At 64.4% G+C, this 16401-nt stretch overlaps 1 protein-coding gene across 1 annotated transcript in view; it reads right to left on the minus strand.

Moving 5' to 3' along the window:
* The window catches only part of ABLIM2 (actin binding LIM protein family member 2), a 142283-nt gene extending 128036 nt beyond the window's left edge, over positions 1 to 14247 (minus strand). Inside the window, exon 1 of the transcript XR_008421864.1 lies at positions 14057 to 14247. The gene's annotated coding sequence lies outside the window, so the exon portion shown is untranslated. The remainder of the gene's footprint in view (positions 1 to 14056) is intronic.
* Positions 14248 to 16401: the final 2154 nt, after the last annotated feature.

Below are 16401 nucleotides of genomic sequence, written 5' to 3' on the forward strand. Positions count from 1 at the left end.
CTCCTCTCCCCTGTGCCTCTTCGGCCCCTCACATGCTCCCTGAACACCACCTGCGAGCGCGATGCCAAACAGGTGCGGGAGACCACGTACAGGAGAGGCAGACAGGGCTGTGGGGCCCTGGCACCTTACCCAGGGCCTAACCTGGGGCACCGACACCGGTGGAGTTTCTCCAGCACACCCTCCAGTCTCTCCTCCAGGGCTCTGTGCCTGCTGCGGGGCGCCCTTCTCCCCACGGCTTTGTCTGGCTAACACCTACTTGCTTAATGCCACCTCTTCCAGGAAGCCTGCCAGGATTTCTCTCTCCGAGCAGCTTCACTAGCCGGCTTCTCTCTGTCCCCAGAGAAGTGCTTTCTCATGCTGTGTTTTCATCACGTACCGTCTGGCTTTCTCATTATGCCTGGACGAGGAACTAACTCAGGGTCACCTCCAGCACCTGGCCAGCAGATCGATACACTCAAGTGAAGCCACCGCCTCTGCCCTCCCCTTCCCCCATGGACGCTGGGCTGGTTGGCTGCGGGTTGGAAGATGCTGCCGTGCCGCCCACGGGACCCAGGGCGGGGCCCTGCCTTTGGGGCAGAGAGAAGGGTCTTCTGCGAAGGGGGTGTCCTTCCTGATATCAGTCCCCCCCCCCACCAGGGAGAGGCAGGTCCTCACAGAGGAAATAGGAAGTCAGTCGAGGAGGTCCAGGGAGAAGCCCCCCTCCTTTCTGCTGGCCGGTGCCATGGCCGGGGGACAGGCTGAGGCCAGGCTGTGCCACCACCGCCCCTTGATCCAGAGCAGAGCCCCGCTGAGATCCCCTTCTGGGCCACAGCTACACCCCGCAGAGTGAGGGGAAGGGAGGCATCAGAGCCCCGAGCAGGACATCGGTGCTGGTCCCCAGGCCACTGGGATGGGGCAGAAACGGCCCTCAGGACCCCACTTTCTAGCAAGATGCCCCTTCCAAGGTACCCACCTTGGAGGCTGTGGGTCCTATTTTAAGAAAAGCAACGGTTTCTGTATAAGACCCTTTCAGAATGTTTCCTACCCCGTCCCCAGGGCTCCGGGCAGTGACAGCCACCGCCGACACCCCAGCCCAGCCGCAGCCCAGCCGTCGGAGCGTCAGGAGCCCCCCGGCCTCGGCCAGCCGAGGTGTGGAGGAAAACCCCACACGCACATGAACCAACGCAGGCTCTGAGCTCAGGGACGGGTCACGCAGGGTCGCAGAGGGTCCCAGGAGGCGTCGGCGGGAAGCTGACCCACATTTGGTGCAGATCACAAGAGGCACGTCACAGGTCAGCGGGAGCCCAGAGTCCAAAGGGAACGCCCGAGGGCAAATGCTGGTTCCACCTGCCAGCTGGGGACTCCAGGTGGCCTTCTCCGAGCCACCTGGCTTCCACGTCCCCACCTGCAAAACAGGCATGTGGCCGCCACCCCTCAGTGTCCGGGGGGCCAAATGGCCAATACTTGTCCACTGCTCTCGTTCTCGCCACGGCCGTTCTCGCCCCCCCGAGGCACCTTTTACGGAGAAGCAGGTCGATCTGGAGACCTCACGAGGAGACACGTGTCCCTGGGGGAGGCGGCACTGGAGGGGGGGGGTCTCCCGAGAGCCGGCCAGGCCCGTGTGAACCCCGCCCCCACCCCCCACCCCCACCCCCCCCCCACCCCGCCCCGTCACCAGCCGCCTGACCTCGGGCACGTCGCGCGTCCCGAGCGAGAGCGCCCTGTGCGCAGCGTGGGAGCCCCGCCCCCGCCCCACGGGGATCCGCGACTTCTCCACCGGGCCCGGCGTTACTAGATGCTCCGCGAGCAGCAGACATCGATTTTTATTAGACAAATCAATCGCTCCCCCGAGCTCCGGCCGCGGCGGCGGGGGCGGGGGCCCCTGCGGAGCCCGGCACAGGCCCGGGCTATATTTAGCTTTTCTGCTGCAGCTCGGCGGGGTGCGGGCACCCCGGCTCTCTCCTCACGGACCACCCTGGAATCTGCTCCAGAGCAGAACCCCCTCCCGTCTGTAACTGCAGCCGACGCACACGCCCGCGTGAAACTCCCGTGCTGGTCACGCGTCGTGCCACCCACCGCCCCACTTCCACGGCGAGCACGCTCCTCCCGAAATGGGGAATGCGTCCCCGGAGCCGGCGCGGGGCCCGGAGAGCCGGGCAGCTGCGCTCAAATCAAGCCTCCCTGAGCCGAACCCTGCCCCTTGCGCGTCCTCAAAGTGGGTCGGCAGGAGCAGCCCGGCGTCAGCCGGGGCGCAAAAGGTGCCCACGACCCTCCCGCGCGCTGCTGCGTTTTCTCCCCGCGCGTCTTCCGTGCGTGAGTCCCGGACACGGAGCGGCGCGGGGGATTCCGCGTCCCCTGCTCCTCACCCGTCGCCAGCACTGACGCGTGGGCTCGCCGACCCCTCATCACCGTCGTCACAACTGCAGGGCACCCCGCCTGGACCGGCGGCTCTCCAAGGAATGTGGGCTGGGAGCACTGGGGGGCGGGGGCCGAGACCCCGTCGGGGAGTCAGAGCCACTTTCGGAACAAGATTCAGATGCTGCTTCCCGGGTCCACTCGCACCTCGTCCCGAGGGCACGTGCGGCATTGGGACGGCTGGACACAGGCCGGACGTGAAGTCCAGCCGTCGTCTCTCAAGCCGGACATTGAGGAGACTTGCCCGACTGTGAACCAACGCCCCTCGGGCCACTAAAAACACATGTTGACATACAAAGGGCTGTTTATTATCCGTCGAATTAACGAATATCTTAGGATCTTCTCTATCTTGACGTCCGGCTCAGGAAACGCCAATAAATACAACCCATTTAGAAGCGGGTCTGAGAGCCCCCACTGGAGGGACAGTGATGAACGTGCCCCGTGCTCTGGGGGCCGGACGGGCCGCGGTGCACAGCGTGCCCGCCCTGCGCCGGACGACAAACCCGTGTCTGTGCTCCAGAGCCTCTGCAGAAAGAGTCCCGAAGAAGCGATTCCTCTACCAGAGGGCGCGGATGTACTTAAGGCTCGGTGGGTGTGCCTGAAGCTGGCGCCCCAGTCGGCAGTCTGTGACGGGATCCAGCTCATGGGGTTTGGGGAAGTTTAAATTTAGCCGAGTTAAGAGTCGCATTTTTTTTTTTTCCCCAATGAGAAGTCATCCTCGAAAACCCTCTGCCGGGTTGGAGACCCACAGGGTGAGGACAAGTGCGGGTCCCAGAAGCGGTGGGCACGGAGGCTGTCTGCCAGATGCTGGGGGATGCCCTCCGCCGCAGGTGCGATCCAGTTAAGGGTCTCGAGACGGGGACCGTCATGGATGGTCCGGGCAGGTCCTGATGCACTCACGAGCGTCCTGGTGGGAGGGAGGCAGGGGAGACGGGCAGGAAGGGATGGGGGGTCGCTGCCCCAGAAGCTGGAAGAGGAAGGAGTGCGTTCTCCCTGGAGCCCCCGGAGTGGTGGCCCCGCTGACACCTTCACTTCAGCCCGGTGACGCTGGGGGGAGCGGCCCGCCGGCCTCCAGAATGGTGAGGAAATTATTGCTGCGCATCGCCCTCCAGTGAGGAGGGGCTGAGTCCCCTCTTCTCCAGCCCCGTGACCTCGCCGACGGCATCACCTGCCCAGGAGAGCTTCCTGCACTGGGCTGCAACGAGCCCCCCTAGAGGCCCTCACCGGCCCCCACCCCTCCCCCGCCCCGGGGCTCGGGCACATAAGCCACTGCCTGTCCAAAGTCCTCTCGGCTCCTTCAAAGCCTGCTGGCTGAGCCACTGCCCACAAGGGCACAGACAGAGAAGGGACCGCGGTGCAGGAGACCGGAGGCCGAGGGAGGAGGGGAAGAGGCAGCATCAGTGGCGGGACGCGTCATGCCAGCCCTAGGCCTTACAGGCTTCGGGGGGCCCGGCTTGGCCAGGGAGACAGAGCGAGCAGGGAACTAGAGGGCCTGCAGGGGAGAGCAATCAAGGCAGCCCGAGTCCCGGGTGGCCTGCAGACGGGGCAACCGCCACCCTTCGTCCCCCAGCACCAGGAGCCCCCACCCACCCAGCACTGGGGTCCCCGCCCATCCCGTGCAGTAGCCCGTGGCCGGGCCGCGCCCCCACAACACGCTCTGGGCCCTGCAACCATGCCCACACTGCCCTGCACCCACACCCGCCCTGCCCTTTAGCCACACCCACACTGCACCCTACTCCCTCCCCCACTAGGGACAGGCAGGGAGGCGCCTCGCTGGATGCCGGGCTTCTTGTACACATATCGCATTTCCTGATTTCTGCAGCACCCCGGGACGTGTGTGAGGGAGCTGATGCGCGTAACCCCGCACCCACAACTACTCCCCGAGCACTTGGCAGGCCAGGCCCGGTTTCAGTGGGAGGCGAACCACTAGATCAGAACGACAAACAAGGAGGCGGATCGGGGGGCCTCGGAGGCCCACGAGTCGATCTGGGCTTGGACGCGGGGGTGCTGGCACCACGGCAGGACGGCAGACATTCGCCAGCGCCATGGCTCCGGGCCCACCACTGGCGTGCACAGCTGGTCGCCGTCCTGACTCCTTCCTCACCGCCGGCCTGACCCCTGCCGTGCGGCTCATCTGCTCTGGCCCCACCGGACGGTCTGCTGATGCCCGGACACCCTCCTTCCCCCACCTCCCTGCCTTCGTGCTGAGCCTCCTGCCTCCCCAGTCACCACTCACGTGCCGGTCCTGGGACTCAAGTCCGTGCCCTCTCCTCCAGGAAGCCTTCCCTGATGCCATACGGACGCGATTCCTCTCGTCCTGTCCCCATTCGGCCTCCCACCAGGTTCCGATACACCTGTTCCCTGTCTGTCTGGGTTGTGACCTCCACGGGGAAGGGTCCCTGCCGCCCTGGTCTGCCAGCGCCCTCCGTGTGTCGGGCACAGGGCTGCGCATCCAGAAATGTTTCTCACGTCTCGGTCCGACCAGCTGCTGCTTTACCTGAGGCGGGTGGGTGAGAGAGGCAGTGGGCAGGGGACCCAGAGGGCTGAACAGTGCCTAAGGTGTCGCACGGGCAAGAGGCCCCAGCCGTCACAGGGGCAGCGGGAGGTGTGCTCGGGGTGCCGGGGCCCCGGGTGGGAAACACCGCGGCCACTGCCATCACCTGCCTGCCTGAGAGCAAATCCTGTGTCCCGAGGTGCCCACACCCGGGTGCAGGGCTGGCAGGACCCGGAAGACGCCCCCCAACCCCAACGGCACGTGAGGGGTGAGGCCTCCGAGGGTGGAGGCACCTGCCGGGGGGGACGCAGCCAGAGCTAGGACCCAGTCACCTCTCCACCAGACCGTCCTATGTCTTCCCACGGACCCCAGAGCCGCTCACGACACCCATCCCGAGACCCGGGCTCACCCGGTACCGGGGGAAAGCAGATTGTGTGAGATCCCCCTGCCCCCACCCACCCCGGGGGGTGTCAGACTGTGCCCCCAGAACTAGAGAAATGCCTGGCTCCAGACCCCGCAGACGTGGACCGTCTGAAACCGCACAGATGTTGGGGGTCAGGTCTGACACTGACCACAAGAGAGGAAGGCTGGCTGAGGTCCAAGAGGGCCACGTGAGCAGGGGCGATGTGGGTTTGGATCCAGGAGCTTGCAGGCTGGAATCCGGGCTGGTGACTTATGGGACACACCACGGACGTCCAGCCCCAGTTTCCCACCCAGTCAGGAAGCTGGGACTAATCAGGAGGAACGCTCAGAACACGGACCATCCATGCGCAGGCCCCGCCCGGTCGGTGAGCGGGCGCCCTGGCCAGGCGTCCGGAGCCTGGGGCACGACCCCACCAGCCCTGGACACCGAGAGGCCCACGTGAGCCGGAGCGGGAGCCCGGAGGTTCTCGGTAAACACCGGCCCCTCCCTGCCTTTCCTCTTCCAACGGGCAGTCCTCGCGCATTCATTATTCACGAAGGTGCTCCCCAAACACCGCCAGGAGCAGGAGGCCCCGGCCGCATGCGCGCACTGAAACCACACAGCCTCGCACCCCTGAGGAGGTCGGGAACAATCCCCCCTTTGCAGACATTGCCTCTCCCTGGGCCTCCCGACCCAGCAGCAGGGAAGGTGGGGAACGTGGGCCGTCGGAGTCGCAGGCAGCAGCTGCGACAAACGGTCACAGACCTACAGGCTTGAAGCAGACGTCATCTCTCACAGGTCTGGGGTTCGGAGTCTGAAATGGGTCCGCAGGGCCGGCTCCTCCTGGAGGCTCCCGGGGAGGACCCCTCGTCCGCCCCGTCCAGCTTCTGGAGGCGCCTGGTTCCTAGGCTCCCAGACCCTCCTCGGTCCCCCCCCTCCTCTGACCTCTGCCTCGGCCCTCTCTCCCCTCTCCGCCTCCTGCTTCCCTCTCCTGAGGGGCCTGGATCACGAGGGGCCCACTGGGTAGTCTCCCCAAGGCAAGGTCCTTAACTGAATCCCATCTGCAAAGTCCCTTTCCAACATAGGCCCAGGTTCTGGGGACAAGGACAGGGACATTTCAGGGGGCCATTACTCAGCTCACCACACCATCCCAGACGAGGCATTGGGGGAGGGGCGGGACCTAACCCTGGTCCTCAGCAGGAGACCCCAGCCCTGCCCACCGCCCACCAGCTCTGCGGAGGGAGGGCAGTGAAGTCCCCGAGAGAGCGGGGATAGCGTCACAGCCGGTCTGGAGCTCTGGTTGGAAGCCTGGAAGACTGAGGGGGAGGAGCTCCAGCACGGGGGCCGGGGGGGGGGGGGGCAGTGGAGAAAGCGGCAGGAAAAAGGCAAGCAAGGGCGTCTGGGTACCACAAGCAAGGACAGCGCTCCGCACACAGTGGGTGCTCAATAAACAGTCATCGGAACATTCTGGAATGGCTTTGAGCCCTTGAGGGGCTGCTGATGGCTGGGAACAGAGGTGGCCCCGAGCTGAGGCTAGACCATATCCGAAGCACGTGGGAGCCACAGCGGGTGTGGCAGCTGCGGTGACACCTGTCCCCTCCCCACCCCTAGGTCTCCCGTGGCAGACAAGGACGGGAGCTGGCTGACCCCTCCGTGCTGCAAACCCATGCACCACTTTGCTTTGCAACCTGAGGCTCCCCCACAGCACGGTGGACACTCGCTGGCCCTGGACCAGACGGGGGGGACCACGCCCACCCTGCAGGGCAAAGACCCCAGCATCCCACTCCCCCCAACACGGGACTGCCCCTGAGGAGCTGCCCACCCATGCGAATGCCCCCACTCTCCCCCCTCCCCTTCTCCCCCCTCGTCCTCTCAACCTGTGCCTCCTGGGGTCGCTGCCCCGGCAGTCTGCCTGGACCCACGTCCTTGTCCCCAGAGGCACCTGGACTGCAGCCATCACAGGGCAAAGGCTGGGGGCGGGGGGAGTCATCCTGATGGATTTGAACCTGAAGTGGGGGCCATGGGGATGGTCCTGGCAACTCCTCCTTCGTGAACTTCACACCCACCTGCAGCCCCAACTGAGACATCATCTTCCGGTAGGATCCTGGGGCCGCCCACGTCCGAGGAGAGGCAGAGGGTCAGAGAGAGGCTCTGGACGCTGGCAAACACTGGAGAAGGCTGGGGTGCTCTTACCGCCTCTTTATAGGTGGGGAAACTGAGGCAAAGAGCAGCTAAGCAACCCAGATGCCGGGACCCAACTAGCAGATGACAACTGGGACTGGAGCCCAGGTCAGCCTGACCCCCAAGCCACCGACGGTACTTTCCAAGGCATCAACACGACCTCTCTCGTTGCTTAGAAATCTTCAGGCGAGGCAAATGGCGCACAGAGCCCCCCAAACGCGTCTGTTCAGTAGAAGCCTGGCTGGGCTGCCACCAGCCTAGGAGCCCACGGAGGCAGAAGGCGCCCAGGACCAGCCCCGGCACCCAGCGGGGCTTGCTGTTGGCTGCGGCCAAGGGAAAGTGAGCGCCACGAAATGCAAAGCACACGTTCCGCCCTCCCCAGTCCTGCCCACGGACAGGGAGGACGCGGGCATCCCGGCTCGGGTACGAGGCAGACGCCCACAGACGTGGCTTCCCTGGCAGGCTGCGGAGAAGCCCCCTTACATCAGGGAGCCTCCGTGTAAAGGCCAAGTGCTTCCTGCCACCGAATTGTCAGACGAGCTCTACGTGGCAGAAAAGGATGACGGGGGCCATGCTTCCCTGAGATGCTGGCTCAGCCTCAAGCTCAGACCATCTCTCTGGGGACAGTGGAGGGGGGACAGGGTTGTCAGAAGCGGGTCACATCCCTGAGGGTGACGGTAGGCCCTGTCTTTACAGACGGGTACGCTGAGGCCCAGAGAGGGAAGACAGCCTGCCCAACGTCACACAGCGGCCCGGGTGGGTGGAGCTGGGATTCCCGGGAGCTGAGGCACGACCCATGGGGCTGGATGATGCCGGGGGGGCTGGGCCGGGCGCCGCAGCGGGGACGCGGGGCAGTCGTGACTGCTGCTCTAGAAGGTCTCGGGGACCTGGGGGAAGGGAGAACCAGGGCCAGTGGGGCCGGGCTACAGAGAGGCTTGCGGGCTTGATGGGGTGAAATTCTCCCTCGTGGTCTGAGCCATGTGGATGCAGATCTCTGGGTGGTGCCAGGACCCCAGGCGGGAGCCCCTGGAGAAGGCAGGGGAAAGAGCGTGCCCTCTGGAGGCAGACAGAGCTGGGTTGGAGTCTGGCTCTGCCTCCCTGGCTCTGGGAACGCAGGTGCTACACCTGAACGATGCAAATATGCTTCATGCCCCAGGGGACAAGATGGACCCTGTAGTCCCCCCGTCACTACAAAGCATTATTACGAAATGGCCAAGCCTTATCCAACCCAAACTCTCAGCCACGCATTACTGGGGGGCAGTAAATGGCAGGAAAAGCCAGCTCAGGCAAGCGCAGGGGGCAGTGGGGGGAAGGTGGGCGCACAGAGCCCACCCACGTGGGAAGAGGAGTGTCTGGGCACATGGGGTTCAAGCCCGGGTGTGGCGCGACGCCAGGCGGCCACCAGGCCCTTCTGGGTATTTGCTTCCCCTCCCGTCACGGGGACGCCTCCCTCCGGTCATGGGGACACCCGGGCAGCCCCGAGAAGCACTGTGAGAACTCAGGAGCATCTGGCCGGGCGTGTGGCCCGAGGGAGCGTCCCGTGAGCCGTGGCTGCGGTGATACTGAAGTACAGTCCTTCCTGACACCCTAGAGGCCACGGCAACGGAAACATCCCCGAGTAAACAGAGACGCTCCGCTCAGGTTGCTCTGCCCCGAGTCCTACCAGCCCTGAGGCCCAGGGCTTTCCGCCCATGTGAGTCGGCACACGTCTGGCCGGTCCCCTCCGTGGCTCCCAACGTGGTCGTCACCCACAACTGAGCCGCGATCCGAACACCACCGTGTTCTCCTGTGGCAGCTCTTTTAGCTGACTTCTCCAGCCTCTCCCACACGTCAGGACCCGCACCCTCAGTCCCTACTCGAGACCCCTGGGGGAGGCGGCATCGGAGGCACACAGAGGCTCCACAATCAATAATGCCAGCAGGTGACCGAGCTGGAATGTCGACACCCGAGTTCAGTGGAGGCCTTGTCCTGTCCTGTCGAGGCAGGGGCAGAGCAAGGGGTGTGAGGAAGTCCCCGTGTCGGTGCAGAGGGGAGGGACCAGAGTCCTGGCCGCTGCTGCTGTCGGCCACCACGGCTGGCCCCGCCGAGGACCGGTGCCAGGACAGACCCTGCCGGCTGGGGCCCTTCCCACCCTCTTCTGTCATCACCCCGAGGCGACCATCTTCTCCGCGCAGCTCAGCTCCCCCACACTCCAGATGATGCTCTGGGGAGTCAGGGTCCCAGGCGGGTGACTTCTCCATAAGCGAGGGTGACACTCCCCTTTCTGGGACAGTTAAGACCGGACTCGCCAAGAGTTCATCAAAGTCAAGGGCACCTGGGTGGCTCAGTGGGTTAAGCGTCCAACTTCGGCTCAGGTCATGATCTCACGGTTCGTGGGTCTGAGCCCCGAGTCGGGCTCTGTGCTGACGGCTCGGGGTCTGGAGCCTGCTTCGGCTTCTGTGTCTCCCTCTCTCTCTCTCTCTCTGCCTCTCCTCTGCTCATGCTCTGTCTCTATCTCTCAAAAATGAATAAACATTAAAAAAAAAAAAAAAAAAAAGAGTTCACCAAAGTCAGAACTTGATTCCAGAAAATATGCCATCTAACCCCAAATTAACCTCAACGACAGAATCCAAAGGTCCTGGGTGGCAGGTCAGGGGGTGCCCCTGAACACGAGAGGAAACAGGTCAGACTCAGGGATGCCCCTGCGGAGCCAGAGCGTGCCAGCTGGTTCTCGGGCGAGAAACCGCCCTTTTCAGATGGATTTCTGGGTCAGGATGATTGGTCTTCTGCACCTGATTCTGACAGAGTCATGCAGAGAAGCCAGGCACCAGGGCCCCTGCTTGTGGGAAGCTCCCTAACACCGTCCACCCCCACTCCCAGCCAAAGGACAGCAGCCCCCGCAGAACGGAATGTTCTGGAACTCCCACCAAGTCACGGACTTCGTGCGCCCTGCTTAGACTCGGCAGCACTCCTTGCCCGCTTTCACTGCAAAAGGAGAACATACGCAATGAAGAAAACTTGGGAAAGTCGCAGAGGGTATATAAAGACGCAGACGTGGGGAACCTTCTTTGTCCTCTTTCCACGAGAGAGGCCGCTGCGGACATCATCGTGACGCGTGTCCCCCGGCTTTTCCTCCTTTATTGTGTCTGCAGCCTGGAGATCGCGGATGACGTACAACCCTGCCCTCCGCCGTTGTCTAAATTAAACTCGTCTGCTCAAGCGTTTCTCCCAACGTTAAAACCTCCTCACATACTGTTAACTAGAATGTTCCCCCCACCCTCAGGCCGTGAGCAGCTCCAGCGGGATGCGGACTGTGTTGGTTCTTGTCCACTGCTCTTCCCGGGGGGCCTGGCGCTGTGCCGGGCACACGGCGGGCGGGCGGTAAGCATGAGCCCCCCGAACGAGTGACCGCACGGCGGGCTGGTGTCTCGTCACTCCCCTCCACGTTTAGGCAGCTGCTAACTTCCTGTGGCACTGATGTGAGCACCTTTGCGGCTACCCACAGTGGGTCCTTGTCCACACTCGGGTTAGGTGAAGGGCTGTGTCTCTGTTCCAAATACCAAGGGCTGTGGTAACCAGAGTAGGGGACCGGGGCTCAGGTTCTGGCTCTGCCACACTCTCTCCTTGACCCTGGATGGTTGCTTTCCCTTCTCCGGGCCTCAGCTTCCCCGTGCCTCCCTCCAAATCCACATGCTGAAGCCCTACCCCTGGTAACGCAGAACGGGACTGCCTTTGGAGAGAGGGACTCTATGGCGTAATTCAGGTAACACGAAGCCAGTCACGTGGGCCCCAATCCAGCATGAGCGGCGTGCCCTTGTTAAGAACAGGAAATCTGGACCCAGACACAGACCTAAGGAAAGCCCTGTGAATACAGAGAGAAGAGGTCCGTCTACAAGTCGAGGAGGGAGGCCTCAGCGGGAACCAACCGGGCCCTCACCTTGAACTTGAACTTCCCGCCTCCAGAAGCGAGAGAATAAACGTCTGTGGTTAAGCCGCCCCGTCTGTGGTGCTTTGTTATGGCGGCCCCGGCACATTGATCCAACCGGCCAGGAGCCAGGAGCCTCTGAGCAGCTGGGGATGCCCACCTGCCAGGCCTGCAGCCGCCAGGGACAGTATCTAGGCCCAGACAGAGCATGGGTCTTGCTCGAGGACCTGGCATCCATCAGAGCTGGCCCTGGGGCCCCTCCCAGATCAGGGACTCCCCTCAACCCCACCTCGCCCGCTGTGACCCCCCACAGGCTGCAACGTCAGGAGACCACCACACTCCTCATCTGCTGTCCCCCGTGCCAGCAGGCCAAGGCTACGTGCAGAGCTAAGGGCATTCCCTCCATACCACAGGGAAACTGAGGCACAAGGAACCCGTAGCTAGCGCGTGGGATCTGGATCTAGGTCTGACACAGGATGCCGCCTCTGACAACTTCCCTGGCCACCCAAAATAACAGGCCACAAACCAAGCAGGCAAATACACGGGGCCCTGAGGCCACACCCAAGCCATCTCAAAGGTGACCCACATCATGTAACTGAAGGAAGACGTGCCTGCAGCCTGGTGGCATGGAGGAGGGGAGCCTGTGACCTGGGAAGGTTGTACAGACTCTCGGGCTTTGCCCAAAGGGCCCATCTGGGCAGCTGGATGCCGGACAGAGTGATGCCCACCTACACCTGTTAGCACCAAGCTCTGGGATGATGCCAGTCTTCTTGGCGGGAGGGGGGCATCAGGGCACTTGCCCTCATTGATGATGGAAGCCCCTGACCCGCCAGATGTGCACAGCGGCCACACACGAGAGCCAGGCGCCAGGCACGCGGGACCACCGCTCCCCCCACTGCAGTGTGGGGTGCACATAACGGCCCGGGGACACATCTGGGGCATGAGCCACAGGTGGACGGGAGCAGGCGCGCTGGCATTTCCAAAGGGCTGGGCAAACTCACAAAGACAAGGGAACGTGGCCGCCTAGCAATGACCATCACAAGCTACTGAGGACCTACTATGTGCAGGGTTTCCCACTCGAATCTCATCCGCTCCAGGTGACCAGGAATATTGTCTTCACACCCCAGGAAGCCGAACTCAGGAAGGTGCCACCATTCGCCAAGATCACAATTTGCCACCAGGCAGACAGCACGGTTCAAACCCCAGCCCCCTCGCTCGTTGGATTCACGACCCCGCACGGCCCCCGGTGCCCACAGAGCCCCTCTCCCAAGACGACCACAAATGCTGGTGCTCCTTCCAGGGTTCCCCTTGATTACAGGAGGGACCGGAACCGTCAATTATGATCACAGAAAACCTAAAATTACCCTGTGTGCACCCTGTCATTATCCCCACCTGCCATTAGATAAGTGTGTCTGTAGGTTCTGCCGGGTCTCAGGGCGCCCCGCTCCCCAGCCACCTCCAGAGAACAGGTTGGCCATTTCAGAAATCCTCTTCTAGAGAATTCTGCCTCCCGCTGCCTGCCATTTGCTCTCAGCCACTCTCCCAACGCCCACTGCCAGTGCGGTCCCTCCTTCCTTGGTTGGAGGGGGAGGGGACTATTTCCCCTGCGAGATGGGTCCCTGGAAACAGCCCTCCTAAACCAAGAGCAGAGCTCGGGGCAAGCACTCGCTAAATGCACACTCCCTCCCTGGTCCCATTTCCCCCCAGCTTGTCCCGGTGGTTTCTGCACCATGGCCAAGGGCCATGCTGCAGTCTTTGGCGAGACAGGCTCAGAGGAAAGAGCACAGGAGGCAGGCAGCACCAGGTTTGAATCCCCACTCCGCTGCGTGAGCCGAGCAAGGGACTCAAGCCTGGTGAGCCTCGTCGCACCCTGAAAAATGGGGTGACGGCCCCTCCCTGCCAGGGAAGGTAGGGACCAACCCTCCGCCCAGTGCCAGGCCACAGGAGACTCTCAAATCAGGGGCCCCTCTGGCCGCGCACCAGACTCATGCCCTCCCTGCTATAGGTCTCAGTTTCCCCAAGCGCAGTAGGTGCGGCTGGCTTGTGACGCTGTGGGATTTTCCAGGGCCACACAGAGGCTGTCAGATCTGGTGGGTGCGGCGGGAGGCAGCCTGAGGGACGCGCAGGGGTGCGGGCCCGAGATGCCGAGCGGTGGGAGATGGGGCGGGTCGCACCCACCTGCGGGGTCTGTGCCCCCAAACCTGCAGCTGAAGAGCCCAAGACGCCGGGGGTCGACCTGACGCCCCCCCCCCACCCCGCTCAGGCGGCGCGAGCGCAGCACAAGGGCGGCACCCCCTGCCGCAAAGCCCCCCAAGTCATCACACCTCTCCGTGGCAGGGTCTGCGGCGGCCCTGCTCCGCCCGCTTCTGCAACCTGCAGCGACCCGGGACCCTTGAGAAGCAAAAAAGTGGCGCCTTCCAGACAGCCGGGCGCAGCCACCCGGGCCGGCGCGGTGGGAAGGGGTCTCCGGCCCGGGCTGCAGAGCTGCGCGCGCCGCAGGCGCAGGGGCAGGGGGCTGCGGACCGCCCCTCGGGTTTGCCAAGACCCCGGGACAAGAGTTGGGTGGAGCCAGTGGGTGATTTCCCCGGTGCTGCAGGTGCAGCCCCAGAATGCCCCCACAGCCCTCGCTGCGCCGCGACCCAGCTCGGGGACGCGCAGGTCCCTCGGTCCCCACACTCACCTGCACTCATCTCGGCGGCAGCAGGGAGGCGGGCGGTCCGGCGTTGCGGCGGCCCGAGGCTCCTGCCCGCAGGGGCCGCGCCCGCGCGATCGCCAGCCCGCCAGCCCGCGGGTTCCCGGGTCCGCCAGCCCCGGGCAAGGTCCGCGCCCGCCCGCAGCGCCGCCGCAGCCCCCCGGCGCGCCGGCCCCGCCCCGCCGGCCCCGCCCCCCGCCAACCCCGCCCCCTCGCGCGGCCCCGCCCCGTTCCGCCCCCGCCGCGCCGCTGGCAGGACGCGCCCTGGGAAGTGTAGGCGCAGCGCCCCCGCCGCTCCGCCTTCGCGGCCCAGCCGCCGCACGGACGAACTACAAGTCCCGGCAGGCAGCGCGGCCCGCGCACGCGCAGCCAGGCGACGCCGCTGCGGCCTCCCGCCGCGGCCGGTGGGTCTCTGCGGGGCTGTCAAAGCGGCCTGGCTGGCGCCTTGGCTGGCGGCGGCTCCCGAGAGCCCGGGAGTGACAGGGAGAGAAGCCAAGGGACAAGAGCTTGGTGCAGCTCCAGTTGAGTCGTGGAGTTGCAGGGGGCCCTGAAGACCTGGGCCAACCCCCGCCTCACCCAGTTGTGCAGACAGGGAAACCGAGGCGGGGCGCGGGCTGGCGCGGGGCTCCCGACTCCAGGTCCAGGGCAACACACCGCAGGCTCCCGCCGCGCTGCACTGGCTGGCGCCTTGGGAGGGGCCGCGTCCTACCCCACGGTAGTCCCCGGCCCCAGTCTCTCCCCCCTCTCCCCCCCCCCCCCCCCGCTGTCACCGACTGCCCTCTGTGACGTCAGGAGCCCAGCACGGGGCGGGGTCCGAGTCCTGGAGAGGGAAGGACTAGGGGTGGGCCTCAGGAAAGGACTGGGAGCGGGCAGAACCCGCTGGTGCCTGGTACTGACAAAAGGGGTCCTTGGGGTGCAGGCGACTGGACTGGAGGAACATTCGGGAGGCAGGCTTCCGGACCTGGCACGGCGGGGTGAGGTGGCGGGAGGACGATTGGCTTGGGCCAAGGCTGTTGGGAGATGCAGCCAACAAGGGAAGGAGGGCTGGCCGCAGAAAACGTGGACTCTGAATGGCATACCGAAGCGGGAGCAGATTCTCTGGCCCATCTACCCCGGACTCCAGGGAAAGCCCAGGCCCAGCAGAACCGGCCACAGGCAAGGGGGGTCAGGCCCGGCCGGGCGCCCTAGCAACCCCAGGAGGCCTGCCCTGGTGGCTGGCCCTGCAGCTGCAGGCTCTAATCCCTGTTCTGGGCTTTTCCCCAGAACACAAGCGCGGTGTGGTGCGAGGGTCCGATGCCTCCCTCCCCGCTCGGCTTCCCCTCTTAACGCGACCCTGAGCAAGACCCTTATGTGGGCATCAGGACCGATGAGCGAAGTCGGCTGAGAGCATGAAATCTGGGTCATCGGTCTTGGCCGGGCAGATGCAGGCCAGCAGGGACGGAGGAGCCTGGGGTCTGACCCACCTGGTAGGGAGCCCAGCTTCACCTGCTCGTGCAAGGTGCCTCGTGTCCATCATCCAACCAGACAGAGCTCCTGCCTCACAGGACGGTTCTGGGGATTACACACGCTAATGTATGCCGTGCACGCCTCTGAGTTGAGATCGATAAACGTCTTGGACATCATGCCATCATTATCACTGTTGTTCTCAGTGCCTTGCACGGGGTCTGCGGCAGAGCGGGCTCTCCCCACAATCCCCACAAACGTCTGTGGAGTGAAGGGGGAGAAGGATGGAGGCAGGAGAGGGTGGGAGCACCCCTGCCACCGCTCACCCTCCTCAGGAAGCTCTCTGCCGAGCCCCCCGCAGTCCTGCTTCCTCCCTGGCAGAAGCATCAGCACCCCCGTGTCTCCAAAGATCCCTAGGAACCTCCTGGAAGCATATGATTTCCTCCGCAGAGCCTGGTGAGGACGGCAGGGAGGCCGAGGTCACACCGCCCGGCCTCGGGAAAAACCAAGGTGTGGATGCGGGTGTGAGTCAGGGTGGGTGTGGTTAGCCTGGTTCCTGGCTGGTCCCAGAGCTCAGCCTGCTGTGTGGCCACCCCGGGCCTCCCCATGGAGCTGGCATGAAACAGCAGGAAGGGAGTGGGGGGTCACAGCAGTTTTCAACCCGGAAAGACCTCAGGGTCATGTGATTCTGGCACATTCTTTCAAGAGGACGGAACCTAAGGCCCAAGGAGGCCCTGCCCAGAGTCACCCAGCAAATCAGAGGTAAGGGAGGGGCTTGACCCAAGTCTGTGGCTATGCTGCCAGCCCTCCGCCCTCAGCAGGTGCCCCGGCAAGGGGACCTGTCACCGGGGCAGGCCTGCTCGCGTGTCCTCTCTTCCTGCACAGCACCT

The sequence above is a fragment of the Panthera pardus genome, unplaced genomic scaffold, assembly GCF_024362965.1.
Source record: "Panthera pardus isolate Hobbes unplaced genomic scaffold, ASM2436296v1 HiC_scaffold_13, whole genome shotgun sequence".
In the NCBI taxonomy this organism is placed as follows: Eukaryota; Metazoa; Chordata; class Mammalia; order Carnivora; family Felidae; genus Panthera; species Panthera pardus.